At 40.2% G+C, this 26,144-nt stretch overlaps 1 long non-coding RNA gene across 1 annotated transcript in view; it reads right to left on the reverse strand.

Moving 5' to 3' along the window:
• Window positions 1-5,380: 5,380 nt before the first annotated feature.
• Window positions 5,381-26,144, reverse strand: part of LOC117184509 (uncharacterized) — a 49,383-nt gene continuing 28,619 nt past the window's right edge. The window contains exons 2-3 of the long non-coding RNA XR_004469909.1: window positions 5,650-5,676; window positions 5,381-5,409 (exon numbers count right to left, since the gene is read on the reverse strand). This is a non-coding gene — a long non-coding RNA (uncharacterized lncRNA). The remainder of the gene's footprint in view (window positions 5,410-5,649; window positions 5,677-26,144) is intronic.

Genomic DNA, 26,144 nt, shown 5'->3' on the forward strand with positions numbered 1-26,144 from the left:
AGCAGCAAAAGCAGCAGCTTAATTAGAGAGAAGGATAGAGAGAGAGAGAGAGAGAGAGCTTCTCTTTCTTCGGTATCGGGTTCCAACATTTCCCACGAACGGAACGGAACGGAACTCCACTCCTCTCCAGTCTCCAGTCTCCTGTCTCCTCCTCAATGTGAGATTGTGCATACCAGCCAGCCAGCCAGCCAGCCAGCAGCAGCCAATCAATCCGAAATCTATTTCAATCAATCTTTGCGTAATTGTAAATACTTTCAACATAGCTTCTCCTGAAAACGTTGCAACGTCTCCCAGCCGACGGAAGGCAGAAGGCAGAAGGCAGAAGGACGGAGAGACAGACGGCCCCAAAGCTCGACAGCAAATGGCGTGAAAATTATAGCAAAATGCTAGAGATCTTTGGGACCTGAATTCGTTTTCGTTTCGTATTTATTTCACACTTGAATTGATGCACAGCAGCAGATTGACATTTTGCAAATGCTCACAGCACTCCAACAGATCCACACCGAGGAGGCACAGAGAGGAGGCAGCGATCCGCAACGATCCACAAACGGCGGAGCAGCGGCAGCAATTGCCAATTGGCAAAATCACAGAAGCAAAGCAGGCAAAGCAGGCAAAGAAGCAAAGAAGCACAGAAGCTGTGAGCGCGATTCCAAGCGACAAAACGATGCCCCCCACCCCCCCCCCCCCCCCCCCCTCCCCCTTCGACTACCCGACTGACAATCTGACTGCCTCACTGGCTCACTGCCTGGCCTGCCTGCCTTCTGGGCCCTGGGCCTCATGAATGAGGTTTCGTTTCAATCAATCACTGAGAGAAATTCAACGAAGGAAAGAATAAGCCATAGAGAGCATCCCAAAAGCAGATTCTTAATATCAGAAATAACTATTTTTTTTTTAATTTTAATTCTTTTTGAAATTCTAATAATTTATAATTTAAATATTATTATATAGAGGAATTACAAAAATTACAAAAATCAAAATATGCGTTATTTCTGATTTGAAAAATATAAAATTTATTTTCGAATAACCCGGAAATTTATTTAAATTTAAAAATAATAATTTATGCATTATTTCTGATTTGAAAAATATAAAATTTATTTTCGAATAACCCGGAAATTCATTTAAATTTAAAAATAATAATTTCTCATAAAAAAATCAGGGAAAAATAATAATACATTGAAAAAAAAAATATATAAAAAAATACGGAAATTTAGAAGAAAAAAATAATACAAAAAAAAATTAAAATATTAATTTATCACAAAAAAAATTCCGAAAAAAATAATAAAAACCAGAAATTAATTTTTGATTAAATTTAAAATTTTACAATCCCTGATTCAAGTCAGGGAAAAAATCCAGCTTAAAATACTGAAAATTGATGACCCCCTGCTCTCTTCCACAGAGACAGAAATGATCCTCCGCCCATTATGGGGCAATTTTTTCGCTCTGTGTAGTCTTCAAGGCAGGCTTGGCCGCCGTCGTCGTCGTCGACTGTTGTTGATTGACGCTCACAGCTTGACGAGTTGACGGGTTAGAGATCGCTAGCCTCCGACTGTGACTTTTTCGGCAGCAGCAGCAGAGTCTGGATTTGGGATTTGGGCTTTGGCTTTGGCTCTGGCTGTGGCTCTGCTATTGGGATTGATATGGAAAGGTGCGGGGGAAAGCAGAAGGTACGAGAATCTGTAGTGCCACAGCTAGTGGCAGTGTTCGGTGTTCGGCGTTCAGTGCCTGCCTCTCCTCGGATTGTCAGCAGTGAATTGTAGTGCAAATAAATTTCAATTGCGAGACACATTCTCCCACTGACATTGCTTGACACTTTTTTTTTTTTTTTCTGCGGCAGGCTGCACAATTTGCATGCCCCCAAAGAGAGGGCAGAGAGAGAGAGAAAAACAGAACCAGAAGATCTTTAAGTTTATTGTTTGATCTTTAAAGATTGGCCAACACCCAGCAGCAGCTAACAAGCTCCACCACAGAGACACAGAGACATAGAGAGAGGGAGGGAGACGATGATGACGATGATGCTCTGGAGAAGACGCACCCAATCTTAGAGATTGAAGCTCCCATTTATCTGTGTGTGCTCCAAATGCATTAAGTGTTTTGGCTGTGGCGCTTTTATTTGCTACCCACTCACAGCCGACGCGTCGGGAGAAAACATACATAGCTGGCAACCAACCCAACCCAACCCTAATCTGTATCTCTATCTGTATCTGTCTCTGTATCTGTATCTGTACAGTGTCTCTGCATCCAGTGGACCACTTTCCGCACCTACAAAACACCTACAACACTCTGCTGGAACTCCCAGATGGATGTGTGGCATGAAAAGGAAGCAAAAGAGAGCCCATCTCGCCAGACCCCTCAATATTTAACACCTAAACGAAACGAAACGACAGACTAAACGCTTGAATCGGGGATTGCTGGGGCCCGCCGTTGAAAGCCACAATCTAACAAGCATACGTATAACACACGCCCACTCCATCTGTGGCAGCCGCCGCCTAGGGGGTCGCGCGGTCCCTCCGTCTCTCCGTCGCCCCGTCGCCCGGCAATTGGGTTAACAGCCAACAGTTGCCAACAAATGGAACGGAAATTGTTGGCTTATGGCCACAGCAAACAGCAAAAGTGATACCAAAACGATTTCAATAGGGAAATTCATTCGCCATTGAAGGCTACTTGATAAAATAGAGTCTACAGCCCTCAAGGCCCTGCAACTTTAATATTTACCTGCACTTCGATTAAGAATTCGATTAAGATGGAATTTACTTTGTGAGTGGAAATTGCAAAAAAAAACAAAAAAAAAAAAGACAACTAAAAACGTGTATTTTGCATTTAATATGGAAATATTATTCTTTTTAAATTTTTTATTTAAATATATTTTTATAAAATATTATCACCGATAGAAAAAAAATTAATTTAATTATGCTTATGAAAATATTGGATTTAAATATATTTCATTATATTTATTATCTTACGATGGTATTTATTGAATACATAGTAAAAAAAAAAAAAAAAAATAATTACATAATTTTCAAGATTAATATTTACACATTTCGATTATATATAATTCACACATTTAAATACAATTTTTGTAAAATTTAAATTATATATTTTTCACGTTGAAATTAAGTATTTTTTTATGTTTCCTAAAACTGTTATGTTTTTTATATTTAGATTCGATTTTTGTATATTTCCTAAAAATTTTATGTTTTCTTTTTATATTTAGATTCGATTTTTGTATATTTCCTAAAAATGTTTTATTTTTTTTATATTTAGATTAGATTTTTGAAAAATTTCAAATGAAAATTAAATTAAAATTGAAACCCATTTTTTCACTATTTCCTTTTTAACCGAATATTCAATTCAAATATGTTTGTATATTTTTCTATTATTTAAGTATTTTTTTTTTTCAGAATATTCCTTCACTATTTTGTATTAATTTTAGGTCCCTTTCTGGACTTTCTGCCCAAAAATGGGTTTTATTTCATTCATGGAACGATAAAGAACAAAACCGTCTCTGGCATCAGAGGAAAATGCTTTCCCTTCTCCATTGAGAGGCCCTTTAAGAGATGGGAACCTCTTTGAGGGTATAATGACACCCCGCGATCGAGTGGCCCCCGAAAGGTGCCCAAAACGCTGATCAAGTAGCTCCTCCACTTGAGATTTACATACATATGATCTGATCCGCGCAAGAAATAAACCACTGGGGCCCAGAAGATCGTTCCATTTGATGGCACAGAGATTCCCAGAGGAATGAGCAGGCAGGCGGCACAAAAGCCGCAGCAGCGCCTAAACGCCGCTAAGTGCTTCCAAGGGGCAGGGGCAGGGGCATGGGCATGGGTTTTTGTGGGTGCCTCCGATGAATAGGAGAGGGGGCGTCCGACTGTCATGACTTTGCGCATACCATGTCCACACACACACACACACACACACACACGCATTAACTACTCCACAAAGAAATCACTTAAGTACTTGGGATGTCACTCCTTTGTCAAAGTAAATCATAGGAAAAAAAAAAAAGAGGCGAACAGAATCCATCTCCGATCTGTTATAGCATGTATCTGTAGATACTACATATATAGATACGTCTGTATCTGTATCTGTATCTGCATATGTGTGCCGCTCTTTCGCTTATGAAAAGAATGAAAACGGGGGAGTTTTATTGACAGCCGCAATTACCACATAATCATGCAACAAATATGATGGGGTTCCTCCAATGGTTGCATCGGAGGATGGTTGAAAGGATGGCTGCTGGATGGATGGCTGGATGATTGGAACGGCAATGGGTGAGGGGGCAGGGGCGGGGGCAGGGAGGGGTATTTCGTGTTATTATTGTGTGGCTGATGACGTCTGAAAGGCAGGCCAGTCCAGGCCAGTCCAGGCCAAGCCAGTCCAAGCCAAGCCAGGCGTCTGTGGGGCTCTGGCAACGTGCTGATCCATTACGGCAGCCAGAGCTCCCCCTCCCCCTCCCCCGTCCCCCTCCTACGGACAGCGACAATCACAGGGGTACGCCGGTACCCCGTGCGCACAGGTACCACATCTTTCGTCTAGACTTATTGAGTGATCGTCGTCGTGGTAGTGGCAGTGGCAGGAGCTCCTCCGCAGAAGGCTAGTGGAAGGCGCAGCCGTTTTTTTAATGGGGTGGCAATCACTTTGAACGACGACGACGACGACGACGACGAGTCGTCGAACGTTGCCTGCACGGGCCCCACAAATTATGATGGTCAAGAGAGAGATAGACAGCGAGGCAGAGAGGGAGGGAGGCAGGTAGGAGGCCAGAGCCTCGTTTTGTGCCATGAACTGGGTTGGCAGATACTTAAGAAATATGTTATTAAATAATAATGGAGTGCGTGGTTAATAGATACAACGTCAGCGGCAGCAGCAGCAGCCTCTGCCTCTCTGCTGCTGCTGCTGCTGCAGTGTGAAAGAAGTGTGGCATCCACTTGGGGGCATCGTTTGGGGGCCTCTTCTCATCGGCGGGCAATCATTGTTAACAATCAATTAAGGAAATAAGTTGTTTATAAAATGTTGCTATTACCCGCAGCAGATCGGCCAGGCTACCATAAATACTCCATAAGATATGGGTCTGCCCCTCCCCCCTCCCCCCGCCCTCTAGCCCAAGAAACCCACCATTACACTGTGCTACCATTTTCGGTGGGGGGGGGAGAGGGGAAAGTTTTGGAACGGAAAAATCACTAGCAGGAGGATATATGCATTGAAGGTGGAATGGTGAAAAGAAACAGTTGAAAAATCACCTCGAAAATGGAATAAATGAAGAAGAAACCAAGGAATGAACCAAGGATTGATGAATAGGAATGATGGGAATGAAACAGCATGAAACAAGCGGACTGCAGATATATTCCAGGGGAGATATTTATGTAGAAATTATGTGAATACCTTAAGGCACTTCAGTCCAAGGATCGGCTGGAAAGTTCATTGAAACGAAAGGAAATGAATCACAAAATTAATGAAAATTCTAACAAATTAAATGTTTGGTTTATAAATAGAAAAATATTCAAATTATGTATTTATAAATAAAGAAGAAACCAAAGAAGAGGGTTGATTAATAGGAATGATGGGAATGAAACAAAAAGGTATGCATAGAAAATAGAAACAAGCCGAATGCAGATTGATTCCAGATTCCCGGGGAGATTGAATACTCACTTTAAGGCACTTCAGTCCAAGGATCGGCTGGAAGGTCAAGAAAATTAATCACAAAATTAATGAAAATTCAAACAACTCAAATATTGGGTTTTGAAATACAAAAATAGTCAAATTATGTATTTACAAATAACTAATAATTTATGTGCATACATTTTAAGTGCCGTACACCTGTTCCCTTTCCATTCTAGGCCCCGAAAAAAACCCCCTGTAGCCCACTGTAAATCGAACAATCACTTTGGACCCACTGCCGAGTGCCTGCCGCTGCTGCTGCCTCCGCTGCTGGCTGCAAAATGTTTTAATTAATGTGGCAAACAGTTAATGAAACTGTTATAGTTATGCGCTGGCACTGTCCGAATGCGAATACAATATTATAGAGCACCATATATAGGTAGGTAGGTAGGTGCGCAGGCACGCATGTAGCACCCCACCGATTTTCTGTGGGGAGTTTATTAACCCGAAATCAATCGATCGACAGACAGTCCAAAAAAGGGCCTTCGTACCACAAAAGAAGATCATTAATCAAAACACCACAACAGCAGCAGCAGCAGGCGGCCAAAAAGACTACCGAACTGTACTGCCACTTGACCAACAGATACAAGATACCAGATACAAGATACCAGATACTATGCCAGATCTCTAACCCTCCACCATATGATTAGTGGCGTTATTTTGGGGGGCTGGGGGGCCACTTTAATGAGCGTTAACTGCCTCTTCTGCCACAAAGTTCATTAAATGCAGGCAACAGGAAAATTCTCTGCCACAGAAAAACGAAAATCAAAAATCCAAATCGTTGCTCAAATTAAAACATAAATCAAAATTCCTGTTCATCTTTTTTGGAATCTTTTTTAAATCAATGCGGAAACTGCCAGAGAGACAGAGAGAGGGAGAGCGGGAGAGAGGGAGAGAAACAAATCATTGGGCACACAAAAATCGCACAGAAAATTTTCAGAGTTTTGCGGACTTCGATCAACGTTTCAGTCGCTCAGTCGTTCAGTCGTTCAGCGCATGTGGCGTTAATTTTGATTAATGGCCCACAAAATTTTAATTGTTTTCGAATCGGCGGGCGAGTCGTTCTACAAATAATTATAAGCAGTTTTTAATGATAAAAATGGCTTGAAGAATAGCTCCAAACAAAAGCTCCTAGCAGGCAGGCAGCAGGCAGGCACTAATTGTTACAGATCCAAAAAAAAGAGTTGCTACCAGTTCTGACCCGCCGGCTCTGGCTGGCCAACAGAAGAGGTCTTCTGCCTTGTTTTTTTTTTTTGTTTGGGGTTTTTTTTCTTGAAAGCAAGTGCCGCTAAATGGCCAAAGGGGGTGGGACAGGCGGACAGGTGGACAATGGCCGAGCTTGGTATAGAGCACGTGCTGGAAGCCCCCAAAATCCACAAAGAGAGCCGAAAAATCAATTAGAAGAAGTTCAAAGAAAGAGCCTGAGGAGCAGGAGAAAAGGTCGAAATATAGCTTGAAATCGTGGCACCCGTCAAACGAATCAATTATCAATTTTATTTATAGAAAATATATTTATATAAATACCATACCACAGGGAATACAATATGGGGCCTTCTACTCGTAGAGTCTCCACGGCACAATGACTTCTTTGAGCAGAGTTACGGCTTTTGGCGTCCCAAGAGAGCCAGAGATCCAACAGGAGATGAGAGTAGAAATACAAATAAAGCTTTACTGGAGAAATAGCAGCCCTCCTGCAATTCGAGCCAAAAATCTCCAAGAGATAATCTTTCAATCTTCAAAGAAAACTTTCCCTGGAAGAACTTTCTTTGAACTATTCAACTATTCATTCCCGAAGGCAGAGCTTAACATAAAGGACAACTGATAGTAGAAAAAGGACTACCGCAAAAATAAAAATAAATATTAGAAAAATTAGAAAAAATTCAAAACTGTTTGAAAGGCATGGATCATAAATCTTTACCTCTCCACAGAGTTTCAAAAAACACTTAGAACATTTTTTTTTTTAATTTTTGTTTTATTAATTAAATTTGGATGGAAAAAAATTTGGAAAAAATATTAAATTAAATTAATTAAAAAACACTTAAAACATTTTTTTTTAATTGATTAAGCAATTTGGATAATAAAGAAGTCAAAAAATATTAAATATTTGGAGAGTTCCTCAGATTGTCGAAAAAAAATACAAAATATATTTTTGGTAATACAAGATTTATTTTTTTTTAATACAAGATTTCTTTGTTTTTTAATACAAGATTTTTTTTCATTTATTTATTTTTTTAAATTTAATTTATTTATTTCGACAAAAAACCTTACAAGGTTATTTTTATTAAATTTTATTTAATTAATGAAAAAAAATTTTGCTAAATATGGCTTTAAATATTGAGAATAATGGGGGATAAAGGAGAACAAAAAAAAAATGAAATATTTTTTTAAATGTTCTGCTAATTATTAAATGCTATATTTTTTAAGGAATAATTAAGGGGATAAAGAATGTTCCAGTATGGGGGTAAAAAAATGGTCTTTGATCGATGATGATAGAAATAATTGGAACGACAACGTCTATGCAATCATTTATAGAAATCCCTCCTGAAGCCCAACACCCGATCGAAGGGGCAGGCGCCTAAGCTGCTCGAAATCTTCGTTTGCCTCTCAATATACAAAAATAGTTTCCAACCAAAGATACATTCCATAGGGAACGTCACGCTGCCTGCCTCGGCCAGTCGGTGGCTCCTTCTTCTTTCTGTGGCATACTTGGAATAACTGTAGGACAAGTCGAAAAAAAAAACCTTGCCATAGTTCATCGCCAGCCTTCAAATCCATCAAAAGTCGCTGATTGTTCTTAATTGCCCTGAAATTGCATGACCACCTACTAATCTTTTGAGCGGACTCCAAGTCGCAGTCCAAGTCGGAGTCGGAGTCGAAGTCGGAGTCGAAGTTGGAAGACCCAGGGCCTCGGTGGTGGAAACCTTGCGGTAGATCCCTTTAACCTTTTGCGCAGCACCAACAAAAATTCTTGGCTTCTTGATGCGCGGCTCTCCACTCGCGTCCGGGGGCAGGGGGGGGCCGGAGAGGGCAGAGGGCAGGGTGGGGGGGGGGGGGGGGGGGAAATGCTGCAAATTCCATAAATCTGTCAAGCGAGGAACGTCGCTTGCACTTGTTCTTCTCAGAGTCTCTCTCTCTCGCTCTCTCTCTCACTCTCTCTGTTTCTCTCTTTGCAAATCTCTTGACATGTGAAATACGCAGATTTGCCAGAGTTTTATGGGCCGCACTCTGTGGAGGAGCAGAGACCACAGCGGAGAACGCGCTCTGGTGCATGGTGCATGGTGCATGGTGCATGTGCTGCCATGTGGCATGCATTCCGTGCATTCGCCCAGTGCCATAAACTTTGGCTAAAAGCGCACCAAAAGCGGCGGCGGCGGCGGCAGCAGCCAAAGTACAAAGCGGCCGCTGCCACAACACACACACAGCACACACAGACAGCACACACACACACACAGCACACACAGCACACACGTGCAACAACCAGGTGAGGCGGTATGGGGCACAACATGATGACCCGGGCACTTGAACTGGACTCTGGAAGAAGCTCTTCTTACATTGGGGAATGGTTTGCTGGATGGATGGATGGATTGATGGATCGCTGTTGTTGTTGTTGTTGTTGTTGCTGTGCAGTGCAAATGAAGACCTGCTCTCGGCTTTCGGCCATTCCGCCACTTGTTGCGGTGTATCCAAAACCAAAAAAAAAGGAACAAAAAAATGTTTAATACATTTCCATATGGACAATGGGTTACCCTGCTGGTTGGAGCCTTGAGGGACATTTTTCTCGCTCACTCCGCCAGGGGGCATGCCCTCTGCACGAGGAAGAGTGTGAGTGGGAGAGCGGGAAACAACATAATTGTATCTGTGGTAATATTTTATACTCAAATAAAAATTATACAATAAAAAAAAATAATAATAATTAAAAAATAAAATTAAAAATTAAAAAATAAATTTAAAAACCCGTTTTACTTTCGATTTTGATGATTTACACACTTAAATATTGTAGCATATATCACAAAAAATGTTTTGTTTTTTTTTTTCTTTAATTTTAATTTAATTTTTAAAGCCACATTTGAAGCCTAAGACCATTTTTTGGTTTCCTTTATCTATAAATCCTTTATCTTTTTTTATTTGCTCCAGCAAGGCTCCAATTTAAGACCTTATTAGTGTCTTAAGTGTCTTTGATTCCCAATAAAAGAAACAAAAAATCCTAGAATATATCCAATGAATGATAAGGGTGCTCCATTTTATATTACGCTAAGAAATCTTTTTAGCATTTATCCAAAACGTATGATTTTCCTATATTCTGGTAGATATTTTCATAATACAAGTCACTTTTAAGTCCAAGAAGAAAAGGTTTAGGCGTGGGTCATACCCGCTGGATGTCTAAGAATTACAGGGTATTCAAACAGAAAACCATTGAAAAGCTAATTTAAAGCAATTTAGTTTGAAACGCGCACACACACACACACACACACACACACAGACAGGCGAGAGATGCATCTGCACGAAATGAGGCTGAATGCAACAACAGAAACACAGACGAATGGACGGATGGATGGACACTTATTTATTACATCCCAACGAATGGTAGCAGCAACAGAAACAGCAACAGCTACAGCAACAGCAGCTTCAACGAATTCTGATGGCCATGAGTTGATAGTCCAAAAGGCACATTGACACAAAGCCAAAAGTAACTGCTGCTGCCGCTGCCGCTGCTGCCACAGCCACTGCCACATTCTCTTCTTGCCACTCGCCTTGTTGCAATTATTCGATTAGAGATTCCGTTAGCCCAGAGAAGGTTTTTTTTTTGTGTGCCTCACTTTTATGATATATGAGGAGTTGAACTTTCGGGGGGCTACCAGGTTTACAGCTCCAATGAACCCGAAACTCCCTAATACATCACTGCCGTGGGTTGGCGGAGGACGGGCGGGCGGGGTGGGTGGTGGGGAGACGCCCTCACAAAAGGAGTGAAATATCCACAAGAAATCGCTCTCTCTCTCCCTCTCTGAATAGATGGTGGCAAAGATGTCGACCAAGGGATGCTCTTTAGTGGCAGAGTAGACGCATCTTTGTTCCTCCCTCGCCACCATCCAAGGAGCTGCTGTTGCCGAAATATATCCGCCCATAAAAAAGCCAGATATTATAATCTCCCAAAGACCTCTTATCTGTAGACTTTTGACGAATTTAAACTGCTACCGGGTCGTATACTTAATTTTTGCTACACTCGGAGAAAAGTGCCCTGTCAAAATAAAAAATAAAACACCAAATGGAAATTAATTTTAAAAAATATTCCAAATACATATAAAAAATAAAATAAATAAAAGTATATAAAAAATAAAATAAATAAAAATATATATAAAAAAAAAATAAATAAAAGTATATAAAAAATAAAATAAATAAAACTATATAAAAAAATAAAATAAAAATTATATTTCCCACAAATTAAATCATATTTTTTTAAATAATTTGTATATTTAAAAAAATTTAACTATTTTTTTTTTAATAAAAATATATAAAAATAAAATAAAAATTATATTTACCACAAATTAAATATATCATATTTTTTATAATAATTTGTATCATTAAAAAAATTAAACAATTTTTTTTTAAATAAAATATATAAAAAATAGAATAAAAATTATATAACCCACAAATTAAATATATCATATTTTTTTAAATAATTTGTATCATTAAAAAAATTAAACAATTTTTTTTTTAAATAAAATAAATAAAAATATATAAAAAAAAATAAAAATGATATAACCCACAAATTAAATATATCATATTTTTTTAAATAATTTGTTTATTTAAAAAAATTAAACTTTTTTTTATTGTATTTTGCGCAGCGAATATTTAATGGAGTGTACTTTTTCGCTGAGTGTAGCAGCGCTGTCCGCTGACAGGACGGACTCTCGTAACTGTTATCATTATTGCTGCCTCGTAAAGGGAAAACCCGAAATGAAACCCAGCTGCAGGATCGTTCTCTTTTGTTGTGGTGCAAAAAAAAAAACATAGTTAAAAAAGGAGAGAAAAAAGGAGAAAAAAAGGAGAAAAAAGAGAGAAAAAACTTACTGTAAATTTGAGTGTGTGGCAGGCCCCCGAGAGCGTTGCTAAGTGAAAATCGCTGGCCATAAAAAGTGTAATTAAAGTCCCTTCGTCTCTCTCTCTATCTCTGAATAGATGATAAACCCCAGAAGCCAGTAAACATTTTGGACTACTTAAAAAGAGGCTGAGAAAATCGAATTGGTTTTTGTTTTTTTTTTGTTTTTTTTTCGTCTGTTTTGCTACCGCAGAGTCGTCGTCGACTGACTGCAGGGCTTATGAACCAATTACTAGTTTGAGGCCATAAAAAAGCAGCACAAACAGCAAACAGCAAACAGCAAACACACAAAAATAGCAACAGTTTAAGTGCCTTCGGAGCTGGGAGCTGGGAGCTGAAGCTGGTCTAGAATTCCCACCGTCACCAAAACAGAGCGACTATAACTATATGCAACACGAGCAAGAGAACGACGAAGAGAACCCAAAAAAAAAAAATCATGGCTGACCTCAAACGTTGCCTCCAAAACGAAACCGAAAAGGCAGCAGGAGGAGAGACCTCAACTAGATCCAACAGCCCCAAGGTGGAAACAACCCACACGATCCCCCCCTCAAAAAAGAGTTCGTGAAAAAAAAAAGGAACCCGCTATAGATATTGGCGACTGTCATAAAACAATATTATTGGCATTATTACATTTAAGTGTTGACAGCATAATAAAATAATTGTCGACAGACAATTTACAACTAGGAGAAGGAGAGGGAGAAGGAGAGGGAGAGGGAGAGGGAGAAGGAGAGGGAGAGGGAGATGGAGAAGGAGTAAAAAAAAAAAAGAAAACCTCATGGAGCGATATTCGATATCGTTTACAGATATATTTTCCGAATGCAATTCCGTCTCTCAAACTCCAGCCGTGCCGCCTGTCCGGCCCGTCCGGCCTGTCTGCCTGTCTGGCTGGCTGCTTTGTTGGATATCATGTCGATTCCCATGTAAAACACTTTTAAAAATCACACTCACAACTCAAACCGAATGCAAAGTGCAACAAGTCATCAAAGGCAGGCAACAGGCAACAGGCAACAGGCAATGGCAACAGGAAAATGGAAAGATTTTTCATAACCAAAGAGGAGATCAAAAGAATTGTGCGGCGCTTAACGCAGATGAGAGACCGGGAGAGCGCTTGGTTGGGGCTCTTTTCGTTTGAGATTTTTTTCAGTTTGGATTGGAGTTCCCTCAACGACGACGCTCATTCATATAATTCACCCTCATTTCATAATAAATTGCTCTCAATTGATCACGACAATCGACAGCGATGAAAAGTCATGCCAAAGTTGACTCTGAAACGAACTCTCGCAAAAGCCACAAAAACCCCAAGCGTGTGGGGGGGGGGCACGGGGGGGACCAGCGGAGGAGTACGCGAGTAAATTGGCAAAAGGTGCGACGACAGGCATCGATAGCGTTCTTCCCCTCCTGTCCACCACCCCCTCCCCCTCGATAGTTGGCGGCGTTAAGTTGTAGGTGCAGACTGGACAGCACTGCACCATCATCATCATCATCATCGGTGCGGTGCGGTGCGATGCGGTGCCTCCTTCCAAGGCAGGCCAAGCAAATAAGTCATATGCCAAAACAGAACTAAAGGTTTTCCTCCTTGTCCTCCCTCCACCATAGGAAATTGCTCTAATATTTCTGTTTTTTCTTCGTCTGATTGGAAATAGCGCAGGCACCCAGCCAGCACCCATCCAGCACCCAGCCAGCACCCATCCAGCACCCATCCAGAGAGCACCACCACCCGCACGTTTTGTGCCCGCAGGAGTCTGTGTTGCCTCCGAGCCGCTGAGCCTCTGACTGTGTGGATTGATGATGAATTATGTAGAGCACGAAATACGAAGCGAAGTGCAGCATTGTTGAGGCGGCATCCCCCCACCCCCCCCTCCATCCCCTCCACGATGGCGGGCATCGATTCTGCGGACGGGGGCCCTGGTGTGTGGTGTGGGAGTTGTGCGCTGATTTGCCAACAGCTCACGAAATCGAGGAATTTTAATGAAAGAAAAACTAAAGCCACAAAATATTGTGCAATAATTTTGCAAGCGATTTTTCCCCACAAAAAAAAACAATACTAAAATTTAAATTGGAGCAAAAAAATTTTAAAATAAATTAAAATAAATAAATACATGATAAATTTGATAATAATAAATAAATGAAATAAATGAATTAAAAAAAAGTTTATAATATTTAGATAACAATAAAAAAAAACAAAAAAACGAAAGAATAAAAAGAGCAAAACAAAAAATAAATTAAAATAAATAATAAAAAATTACATAAATACATAAAAACCAAAATAAAAAAATTTTGATAAATGAATAAATAAAAAATGTAATAATAATAAATTTATAATAAATAAATTTAAAAAAAATAAATATATAATAAATGTGTTAATAATAAATTTGTAATAAATAAATAAACAAAAAAATAATTTTAGAAAAAAAAAATAATAATAAATGTGATAATAATAAAATTTAAATAAATAAAAAAAAATTTAAATAAATAAAAAAAAAATTTAGATAAATAAATAAATAATAAATGTGATAATAAATTTTTAATAAATAAATAACCAAAAAAATAAATTTAGATAAATAAATAAATAATAAATGTGTTAACAATAAATAAAAGTAATAATAAAAGATAATAAACATTTATATAAATATAAAATATAAATAAATTTAAAAAAAATAATAATAAATTTCCTTGCCAATGGGAGGAAGAGAGAGAGGCTCTCTTATGGTGGTGGAGAGATATAAATGACAGAAACTCCATTAATTAAAGGAGGTGGGTCGGGGGGAGGGCTTGCAGTGGCCAGAGCGAGGGAGGAAGAGAGAGACGGAGATACAGAGGCATAGAACTACAACGAAAGCAAAGTAATATACATTCAATAGGAGTGGGCCAGGGGCAGGGAAAGGGGCAGGGGAAGGGGTACGCTAATCCGACGACATGAATGTGCTTGTCCAATATTGCCGAATGATCCCTCATTCCCGCACTTTTTCCACCCTGTCTTGGGGATAGAGATATAGAGAGAGAGAGAGAGGGAGAGACAGACGAAAAGCAACACTAATCTAAACTAAATGAAGTGCTTCAAAGAGCGTCACAAAACTAGAAAAAAAAAGAGGCGCAATCAAATGTTAATCAAACGATAAATCTCTTAAATTTCAAAGTGAATTTTCGTGGAAAAAGTTGTGTGTAAGCGGCATTCCGCTCCACCCGAGATACAGAGACAGAGCACATCATGGTACATAAGTGAGTCACATATCCCCACCCCACCCCCCTCTCCCCTACAGACGACTTTGCATAGGAGTCCAATCAAACGAAAACAGCCAAAACACCGGGTAAAACGGGTATGACAAGATGGAACGCAATGCAGAAAGAGATTAGCCCCCAATAGCCCCCGATAGCCCCCTCCCAGGAGCACTCGCTGACCCGTTATGTGGATGTGGTGCGTCGGGGGCTTTTGTTATTAGTCAAGTAATAACCTCGGCGAGGGGACGTCTAGGGGAGGGGGGAGGAGGGCAGGCTGCTGCGATGATGCCACACGATGAACCTGAACCCACATGCACTTTGCGGTAAACGAACCACACAGTCCTCTGAGCCGCCACCAAAATTGTGTTATCAAAAAAAAGCCTGGGAATTTGCCCTGCATACGGGTCTTCTCTATAGGAAAATTGTGCAAAATATGTACAGGTAGCAGGCAGGCAGGCAGGCAGCAGGCAGCACCACAAAGGAAAAGCCAAAACTCGTTAGAGTCGCCTCTGTCTCTGCCTCCTGCCTCTGCGCCTCCTGCCTCCTGCCTCTGCGCCTCCCGCCTGCGTGTGTGAGAGCCCACAAAGAGGAGTCGAAGTTGAACCGAACCGGTGTCCAAGCAGCACCAACATTGCATTATTTCACCAAATCATTTCATGCCACATTAATCCACTTTACCACCACCACCATGCCACCACCATCATCATCATCATCATCAAGCCAAAAAGCACCTTGGGAACCTCTCTCTCTGCTGCTGCTGCTGCTGCTCATGATGATGATGATGATGATGATGCTGTCGACGACGTGTGCCTAGAGGGTGTCAATTGTTGCATATGAAAAATATGCAATTTGTGGGCTCCAGATCCCATGGGAGTGCAGTGCAGTGCAGTCTATAGCCCCCCTCCCCCCCCATCCCCCTCGCAAATGATTCGTATAGAGCCTCAATTTACTATTAGCGTGACTTTTGGTTTAGTTTTTGGTATACGTCCTGCCACATTTCCCATCCTTGAGGGCAGGAAAAGCGGAGCAAAAACCCCAGGAATGGCATCGTAAATGTTGCTGGGTTGTGGGGGGCCTGTGGGGGGTGTGGGGGGGGGGGGGGGTGTGGGGTTCCCAGAACAAGATCATCTCATTCAATCAGCGAGATCGATCCTCGGTGATCGCAGAAACAGCATTAAAATCGCTTGATTGATCGCTTAAAAGGTTTTTTATTAAGTCATAGCCGCTATCCATCCACATCCATCCACATCTATCCATCCATCCATTCGTTGGGTTTTCCTTTAGCCTGTTTTTGTTGTTTTTGTTGTTGTTTTTTATGGTCCCAATGCCTCTGTTGATCATATGTAATTTATTTGTCATATCACGTGTTAAACATTTAACAACTCCATGGGGCTAGGCGCAGGCAGAGGCAGGCAGGTCCTCCTCCTAGACTCCTCAAAGCCCCCAGCCCCCCCCTCCCCCGCGACCAGAGCCACACTTCACTCAAGCGGCAATAACCGGAGGCCACAGAGCGGCAGGGGCGGAGGCAGAGCACACAAGTGCACAAGGAGGGGGGGAGGGGGGGGAGACGGAGTCGTTGCACAAATCGAATGAAAAAATAAGATACATTTTGCACAGAGATCAATCTTGTTGTTGTTGTTTGTGTTGTTGTTGGTGTTGCAAGAAAGAAAAAGGCCCAGGCAATAAGTCAAAACAATGGCCTGTCGCCAATGTCGTTGGAGTTCGAGTTGCAGCTCTCCCCCTCCCCCTCCCTCTCCATCGATTGTTGTGGCAGTCACTCAACAGTCCCCACTCTGCCCCACTCTCCAGAGAAGAGCAGATTAGCCTTGACTCTGAGACTCTGGGACTCTGAGACTCTCCGACTCTGCGACTCTGACTGTGCGATGCTAAACGAGAGTTGAATGAGTCGGGAATGAGACAGTAATGGGCTTCTTTAGTGGTAGAGATAGTGCCCCGAAAAGACCCAGAGGAAACGTGGGTGGAAATCGTCGACGAGTCGACGAGCCGACTCGTTGTCGTCGTGTGGTAACAGGAGACACTGACACTGATTGTGCCGCAGTCCTCTGCTCCTCCTCAAGGCGCACTTTTTGGAGATAGATGGAGTGTCCAAGATACCACACAGAGAAAGAGAAAGAGAGAGAGTGGCCACATGTGTGTGTGTGCTGCTGAAATGTGGAGACAGGAGGTCAACCTGGGAGATGGCCGTGGAGTGGCCGAAAGTCCTTCTAGGGTCACAATCAAGGCGTATGGCCGACCATTAATTTTGAGACTTTTGAATTAAAGGAATGATCTCCGAGGGGATTACGTGGGTGTGCCCTCAAGGGCTATCCGCCAAGAGAGCAAGAAGATGGTTTTGGGATCCATCTAGAAGGAGATTCGAGTGTTCCCGTCAGACTCTGGGAATATTTATATTACATTTTCGGTTTTTAAAGTAAAACAAATAATTAAGTTAAATAAAATAAAAAAACAGCAAATAAACTTTAAAAAAAAAGTAATACAAAAATAATAAAAATAATAATAATTAATAATAATAAAAAATAATAATAATAATAATAATAATTAATAATAATAATAATAAATAGTATGGCAATAATAATAGTACAAATAATAAGAATATATGTACAATAATACAAATAAAATAAAAACAAACAAAAAATAATACAAAAAAATAATTAAAAAAATATTATAAAAAATAATAATAATAAAAAAAATAATAATAAATAATAAAAAATAATAATAAAAAATAAAAAATAATAATAAAAAATAATAATAAATAATAAAAATAATAATACAAAATAATAATGTTAAAAATTATAAAAATATAAATAATATTAAAAAATACAAATAAAAAAGAATACAAAATTAAAATAAAATAATAATAAAAAATATGAATAAAAAGAAAAATAATAATAGATAATACAACAAAATTAATAATAAATAATCTATATATGCATGTTAATATAAAAAACTCTAAAGTGAATATAATATACATATATTCAATTTGTAGGAAGTTTTTGTACATATAAATATAAAAATAATTAATTAAAATATAAAATTGATTTATTTTATAAATGACTAACTTTTCTTGGAGAAAACCTATATTTATATTTTGTAGTTCCAAATAGAAATATTAATATTCCAGTGCTCTGGAAACGGTGGAAATTTGTTTTAATTTTAAATTTAAATTTTAAGCCATGGATAATCGTCTTTGCTTTGCTTTTGTTGATTCCCAATCTCACTTTTCTATCAGGTCTCATGGCTACCAGTGTTTTCCCCGACTGTAAGCCATAGATAAATATCGGGGAATTTTTGCAGCCACCTGTGCGAGTTTTAGGCGATCCGAAAATCAAAGAAATGCCACAAAAAATATAAGCGATTGAGGCCATCGAATGTTCGGATGACAGGCAGACGCCACAGAGATTACACCGGACAAAAAAGCCACCAGAAAGTGGCAGATTGGGGCTCCTCTACAGCTCCCTGGCAGAGGCTTTCAGGCGGCTCCAGGTGGATCTTGGATGCTGCCTGCTGGCTGCTGGCTGCTGCCTTCTCCTGGTCGGCTTTGGTCATTCACACGTCTTGTTAGCGCGTCTTAATAAATTGCACGCAATCAACTTGCGCGCTTAGCTCCATTTAAGTGAGACTGAGCGAGTAAATCTCTTGGCCAGAGCGCAGAGCACAGCTCCACAGCTCCACAGCTCCACGGCACCACAGCACAGCATGTGGCAGGCAGGCACCTCTTACTCTCGGTGGCTGCGGCTGGACCGATCGGATGGTATAAATAATTGATTGCGCTTCAATTGCAATTACCCCCGAGAGTCGTCTCGGGACGCGCCATGAGAGAAGGCAACAACAACAACAAAACTTGTGTAATTGTGTCGTAATAATGCGATTTCCGATCCCCGACACTCTATATATATATCTATATATATATATATATTTGTGGCAGTGTGTGTGGCGCCACTAAAAGCTAATCTTTCCTGCCTGCCTCTCTCTCTGTCTCTCTCCATCTGCTGTGTGTGTTCCCACGCAGCATCCAACACCTCTTCGTCGCTTAGCTTAAATTAAACTTCTTTATTTCAATTAAATGTCCGTCTATCCGGAGTCTGAGTCTCCGTCTCTGCGTCTCTGCGTCATCGCCATGGCCGTGCCCACAAAACGTGAAACGGGAACAACGCGAGCAACAATCAAATCACAGAAACGTCCCAGCCAAACGTCTAACTCTTTGGGCCCGTCTGGGGCTTGGGGCTGTGACTGGGGCTTGGGGCTTGGGCCTTTGTCTGTCTGTTTTGCTTGTAACCTCACCTTTAACATCCCACATGCGTCGACCGACCAGAGAGAGAGCCAGAGACTGGGAAAGAGACTTGTTAGATTGCCACACATCACATCACATCACATATGCTACCCAGAATCCCATAACCCAAAGGGTTCCTTGGCTTTATCAAGGCGTTTGTCCTCCCAGACTTACGGCTGAAGAGCCCTCAATGAGCCCTAAATCATTGGATGTGGACTGTGGATTTTGGAGAGCTCTCTTCGATGAAGGGCAAGGATGCATTTATTCAGTCATCCAAGGGACCAATAAAAGGATCTATGGAATGTCATTGATTTTAGAAATTAAACCTCAAGGGAGGCCTGTAGTTCCCCTAATTTCCCTCTCATATGATCCATCAGAAGACCCGTATAATTCTCGCTTTTCTGGGGATCTTCTAAGTCCCTTCTTTTTCGCTTCGTTCGGGTCCTTCCCCCAAAGAAGCGTCTTATAGAGCATTCCCTCGTTCCCTCCCAAAAAAAACAAAAACGCTGCCACGTCATCGGTGACGCCAGGTAATTCATTCGTTCAATCAAATGCAAATGTTGGATAAATATATATATATAGATATATATATAAATAAATATTAAGCGACAGATATATCTCTCTGTCTCGATCAGATCAGAGTTCAATGATTATTATTATTACTCCTCGGAGCAGTAGCTCTCGAGAGCGCGTGGGCCCCAGAGCCAAAGGAGCTACTGTATTGCCAAATTGGCAAATGGCTTGGGCTGGGACTGGGACTGGGACTGGGACTGGGGAGGAGGAGGGTGTGGGGGTGTGGGGGTGGCAGGTAGGTAGGTGTGTACTTTTCGGGGCGTTTAATTAGCAGCCAAAGCAGAGCTGAGGCCGCTGCAAACCTTGAGCTCAATGGGAAATGGGGGAAAAGCACAGAAAGAGAGAGAAAATAAATACTTTGGGTGGCCACAAAACAGGAAGTTTGCCTGCCACACGCAATCAGCATTCAAGTCAAGAGATTCGCTGAGATGTGGGACTTTGCTCCGCAGAGGATCCGCCGAGGCCCAGTGCAAGAGTCTCGCCGGGTCTTGGCCCGCGTTGCACATTCCACACTCGAACTAGACAAATATTGATGGCCGCTCATCAATAGCCGCAGCGCTGCAGCGGTGCAGCGGTGCAACGGCAACGGCAGCGGCAGCAACAAAATCAAACGCAGGCAACAACATGAAAGAAGAGAAAACCAAAGCAGAGAACCTTCGGCTGGATGCGGACCAAAGGATACCCCTTGAAAACCACAAGAACCATAAGAACAAAAGGAACCATACATAAATCTTGAAAAAAAATAAAAAATAAATAAATAAAAAATATTAATAATAAATAAATAATAATAATAAATAAATATTAATAATATTAAATAATAAATATTAATAATATTAAATAATAAATAATAATAATACATAATAAATAAAAAATAATAAATCAAAATAAAAATACAAAAAAAACTGAAAAATACAAATAATTAATAATACAAATATACGGAAATAATGAAACTTCAAACTGTAAAAAAAAAATTAAAAAGGTAAGCAAAATATATTAATATTTATATTAATTTATATATATATATTCATAAATAAAATGAAAGAAAAAAATATTTGAAAACAAGTACAAATTAATAAGCAAATACGTAAAAGAATAAAAAATTAATAAATCATCACCCCGTCGATCCCTGCAATTGCAGGGTAACTGAAAAAAAAAAAACCAAAGAAAAAAACTCGAAAATTTTTGCATTGCGATTGATTTATTTACCACGGCTTAGATTTACCGCCTTGAGAGTGGCATTTTGGCATTGTGCTGATGATGCCCCACAGTCTGTGCCCCTCTGGCAGGCAGCGGCATCATCATCAGCAGCGGCGGCGGCGGCGGCACTTGCGGCACTCTCTGCGTGCAACTAGGGGGCAAAGTCAAAAAACCAACAACAACAACAGAAACAAAAATGTTGCATTTGATTTTGTTAGGCCACAACTTGTTCCATGTCCATCGCTCCATCGGTCCATCGGTCCATCCATCTATCCATCGCTTTGCAGAGAGAAAGAGAGAGGGAGAGAGGGAGAGAGAGGGAGATCTGTGGGTCTCGTCTCGCATCGTTTGCATCGTTACACAAAACCACAAACAATTTATATTCCCATCAAACATTTTGACCGCAACGCTGATTCATCTTAATCAATTATAATCTTTTCGGATCGGATCGGATAGGATGGAATGGGATGGGATAGGATCGCTCAGATCTCCCCTCTTTCTGGTTTTTGTAATGAGCAAACTTTGTGCAGAAAGGATTAGCAACAGCGAGGGCAAAGAGGTCGTGTGCTCTAGGGGGCTGCGTGCCTCCACGGATCCACAGTCCGACCTCAAAGCGATGGACAGGGAGTGCAGAGACAGATAAAGAGAGGCGCGGAGGGAGGGAGTGGGGGAGGATCTACTTAGGAACTAAACTATGCCATCGAACCGGGGTATTCATCGATGTCCCTAAACGGGAAGCCAGCACAAGGCTGTTACGCCTCTTACCAACCGAGGGGCGCTGCCGCATGACGCACTAGGTGTTGTCTCCCTCTCTCCCAGTGCGGCTTAGCCGTAAAGCTCTCCATTATTGGTGATTTTCGCCCATCGCGTCAATCTAATCAAGATCTTCAGAGCCATCAATCAATCATTTTTTTTTTTACTTGCTGTTGAATATATTCCGTAAATATTCATTCGAAAATTCATTATCAAAATATTATATTACTTCCGGTTGTTGTTGTTGTTTTTTGTTTAGATTTAGCTGCAATAATCGTTTCAGAGTCCAATGCCAATCCTCAAATCAATGGATCTCCCCCCACCCTACGATCGAATCACGATATTATCAATCAACGCGTGTTGTGCTCTCCCCTCCCCCTCCTCCCTCCCCCCGCCACCATCTACCAGCAAAGCTGTCAAAGCTCACACCGTTTCTTCATGCTCAATTTTCAATTACAAATTACAAAAGTCTCGCGCTCGCAATTGTTTAATTTACAAATCATGTGAACCAATTAAAGAGCCACACAGCCCAACAATGCCACGAACAAGGCTTAAATAGATTTTACTTGTTAACAAACCAAAAAAATAGAGGGCCGAGTACCGGGGGGGGGGGGGGGGGGAATCGAATGATAAATGACAACACCAAAACACAACTAGAGACGATGCAGAGTGAAAGAATCCCATCCCATATCCCATCCAATCCAATCCGAACCAAACCAATCCGCAGAGACTCTCGCAGCAATCTTCAATGTGTCGATCCATTAAGACCGAGCACCACGCACCACGCACCACCACGCAGCCACACCACCACTTGACGGATGGGTTTGAACTCTTCTGTCTGACCCACAGACAGACACGAGAGCTGGGGAGAGCTGGGGAGGGCGGGGAGGCGCCCAACTGAAACTCACACCAGACCAGAGTCTAGCCCTAGACCTGGCCCTAGCCCTAGACCTAGGTTCAGGTTCAGGTTCAGTCCAGTTCTGTGCTCTGGTCTCCGTCTCCGTCTCCATCTCAGTCTCCATCGCTGCAATGATTTGATAAATGGCACACACACAACACGAGGCTTTCGAGGTTGATTATTTTGTGTTCTGTTTCTCTCTCCATTGATCGAGGGGCAGTGTTTATTGTGGGATTTTTGATACCCTACTCTCCCAGGAGGATACAAGCCACACTGGGAGAGAGAGAGGTGGAGGAGGAGGAGGACGAGGAGGCAATTCAAAGGCATTTCGATGGTTCCAGATCAATGGTAATCCCCTATTTCCATTAAGGATCGACGCTTGAGACTCTCAAAGCTTAAAGAAGACCTCAAGCTATAAGAATATACCCATAAAACTCCATCAAAGCTTTCACATAACACTTTTGTACTCGTCTAAAACCTCATAGATCTACCACAAAGCCCTAACCCTCCCCTATAAGGTTTTTCTCAGAGCATCTACAGTTCCAGCTCTTGCAAAATGTTTATATTTTCTTGGCTTTGCCCAAAGGGCACAAAACACGCACACGATCCACAACAAATCAAAGATCTTCTACGTGGACCACAAATTTAGCAACAGTTTCAGGCAGATTTTGTTGTTGTACTTTTTTTGCTTTTAACCATAACGGGGCCTCTACAGAGGCCCCAAAAATTTGGCGAATTGAATTGAATTAATCGTTTCCATTTTGTTGAATTTTGTTGAATATTGTTGAATTTTTTTGAATTTTGTTTGGTAATTAAACACCTTCTCGCGCTTTGATTTCTTGTCTGAAGAAAATGAATCATTTACAAGCTTTGTTTTTGTTGTTGTTGCTGTTGTTGTTGTTGTACATTTGTTTTATTTTAATGTTGAATCGTTGTAAGCCATCAATTTACGCTTCGACCAGGCCATTTTATGCGTGTGTGTGTGTGTGTGTGTGTGTGTGTGTGTGCGGCGGGGGCCTGGGAATATCACTTCTTCTTCTTTTTATTATTTTTTGTGTGTGGGGGGGGGGACACATTTACACATTTATTTTATTTGGTTTATTCTTTCTATTTCTTTCTTTAACTCTATAATTCTTTTAGAATTTTATTTTTATTTTATTACATTTTTAAAATTTTGTAACTATATATATTTTTATATATAAATCCAAAGAAACAATCCAATTATAAATATGTTGAATTACAATTAAAATTAAAAATAACTACAATATCGTAATATTTTATTAGTCGATTCTTTTAATGTAGTCTAATATTTTAGTTATTTTACTTGTAATTTAAAATATTTTTTTTAATGGTTTAAATATAAATAACTTAACAAACAGATTTGAATTTGTACTATTTTTGATATTATTAATTTTGTATTATTATTTTAATTTTTTTTATTATGATTATTTATTTTGTATTGTTATTATTTATTTATGATTATTACATATTTTTTTATTATAATATACTTTTTATTATTATTATATATTTCGTATTATTATTATTTATTATTTTTATTTATTTTGTATGACTTTTTAAAGAGAGAGAGAGAGAAGCGGGATATTGTTTTCCTCCTTCTTCTGCAGACAAATTCCATTCCGCATTCCCCATTTCCATTAGAAATCCCCCCCCAAATAGAGTATTCCCATAGCCTTGTGGCCCATTTTTGGGGCTTGCGTTTTTGCTTGTTTGCTCTTTCAAATTTCAATTTGAGGCAAAATGTTAGCAGCAGGTGTCCCCCCACTGGAGAGCAGAGCAGATCCTAAGCATCATCATCTAACCGAAAACGAAAAGCACAAACAGAAACAGAAACAAAAATAAAGCAATTTAATGTACGCCATTGGTGGTGTATCTTCTTCGTTTTTGCTCACTTTTTTTTGGGCTGGTGGAAAGTTTATAGATGCTTTTTGGTTGAAATATTCTCCAATGTCAAAATGAGAAAAATTTGCATTAACAGGCCTGCGCCTGGGCCTAGGCCTGGGTCTGGGCCTGGGCCTAGGCCTCTACTCTACGCCGGACACTGGGGCCCGGCCTGGCCTCGGTCGCCCTCGGGCATTCAATTACAATCGATTCTGGTGTGAAAAAGTTCAATTTCTTCTGCGCTCGGCCGCAAAACGTAACTCGTGGAAGAAGACAACGCTGGCGACGACTCCGAGAGACGATGACTGCGACCCGTTTTTTCTTACTATTTTCTTCTCTTCTCTTCTCTCTTATATTTTTCTTCGGTTTTTTTCTATGGTGTTTTCTGCGGCTAGTAATGAGGAAATGGCAAAACGCAGTTGTCCATCCGCGGAGATGGAGGAGTTGGAGGAGGCGTGAGGGGGGGAGGGTGCAAGCATTTTGTGGCCATATGGAAAATGCAATTCATGCACTTCCTAGATTGGACAACTGGTTGCTGCCGCTGCCGCTGCCGCTGAGTGTGTGCATATCTACATATGTGATTGCCATATTGTGTAGATAATTGTGGGGCCCTGCTGGCCCCACCCCACCCCGCCGCACCCCACCGCATCGCATCGCAACCCCCCCTATCCGCCATTCCCCCAATAAGCACCTCAAGTGCTTAATGCTTTGTGACTATTCATGGGCACTCAAAAGCAGCCTCAGACTCAGACTCAGACTTCGAGTCGTACTCGGACTGAGACTCCAGGTTCGGACTTGCAATTGCTGTTGTTGCTGGCTGCTGCTGGCTGCTGCTTCTGCTTCTGTTGGGGCTAGCTATGGGGCCACATATGCAAATCACATCCACAGGTGAAGTTCGACAGCCAGGAAGCCAGCCAGCAGACGAGGCAGGGACGAATCAGGCCAGGCAAAAGTGCAGCACTCCAAAATGGGCAAACAAACACACACACAAACACACACACACACACACACACAAAGAGTCAGAGGCTACACAAATACACTGAAATCCTAGAAGTACCTAGAAAATAGTACAGAATGGAAAGACTGAAAGGAAGGAGCGAAAGAATTAAAGGTTTGCAATTTTCATGACAAAAAACTAAAATAGAAAAAAAAACATTATTAATTACAATAATAAATAAATAATTAGATATATACATTAAAAAATATCTAATAATATTTCTTTAGATACAATAATTGAATTTTAGTTCAAAGTTTTAACAAAACTGAGCTCTAATAATAAATTCAAAAAAACAAAACAAATAAATAAAAAATAAAATAAAAAATAAACTAAATAAATAAGAATTAAAATAAATAAATAAAAAATAGAATAAAATATATTAATAAAAAATTAGTAAATAAATAAAAAAAATAATTAAACCAAAAATAAATAAATAAAAAATATTAAATCAAAAATAAATAAATAAAAAATAATTAAACCAAAAATAAATAAATAGTTTAAATAAATTAATTATTAATTGGTACTTGAACATGATCATTATTGAAATATTATATTATCAATT

This window comes from Drosophila pseudoobscura, chromosome X, assembly GCF_009870125.1.
Source record: "Drosophila pseudoobscura strain MV-25-SWS-2005 chromosome X, UCI_Dpse_MV25, whole genome shotgun sequence".
In the NCBI taxonomy this organism is placed as follows: Eukaryota; Metazoa; Arthropoda; class Insecta; order Diptera; family Drosophilidae; genus Drosophila; species Drosophila pseudoobscura.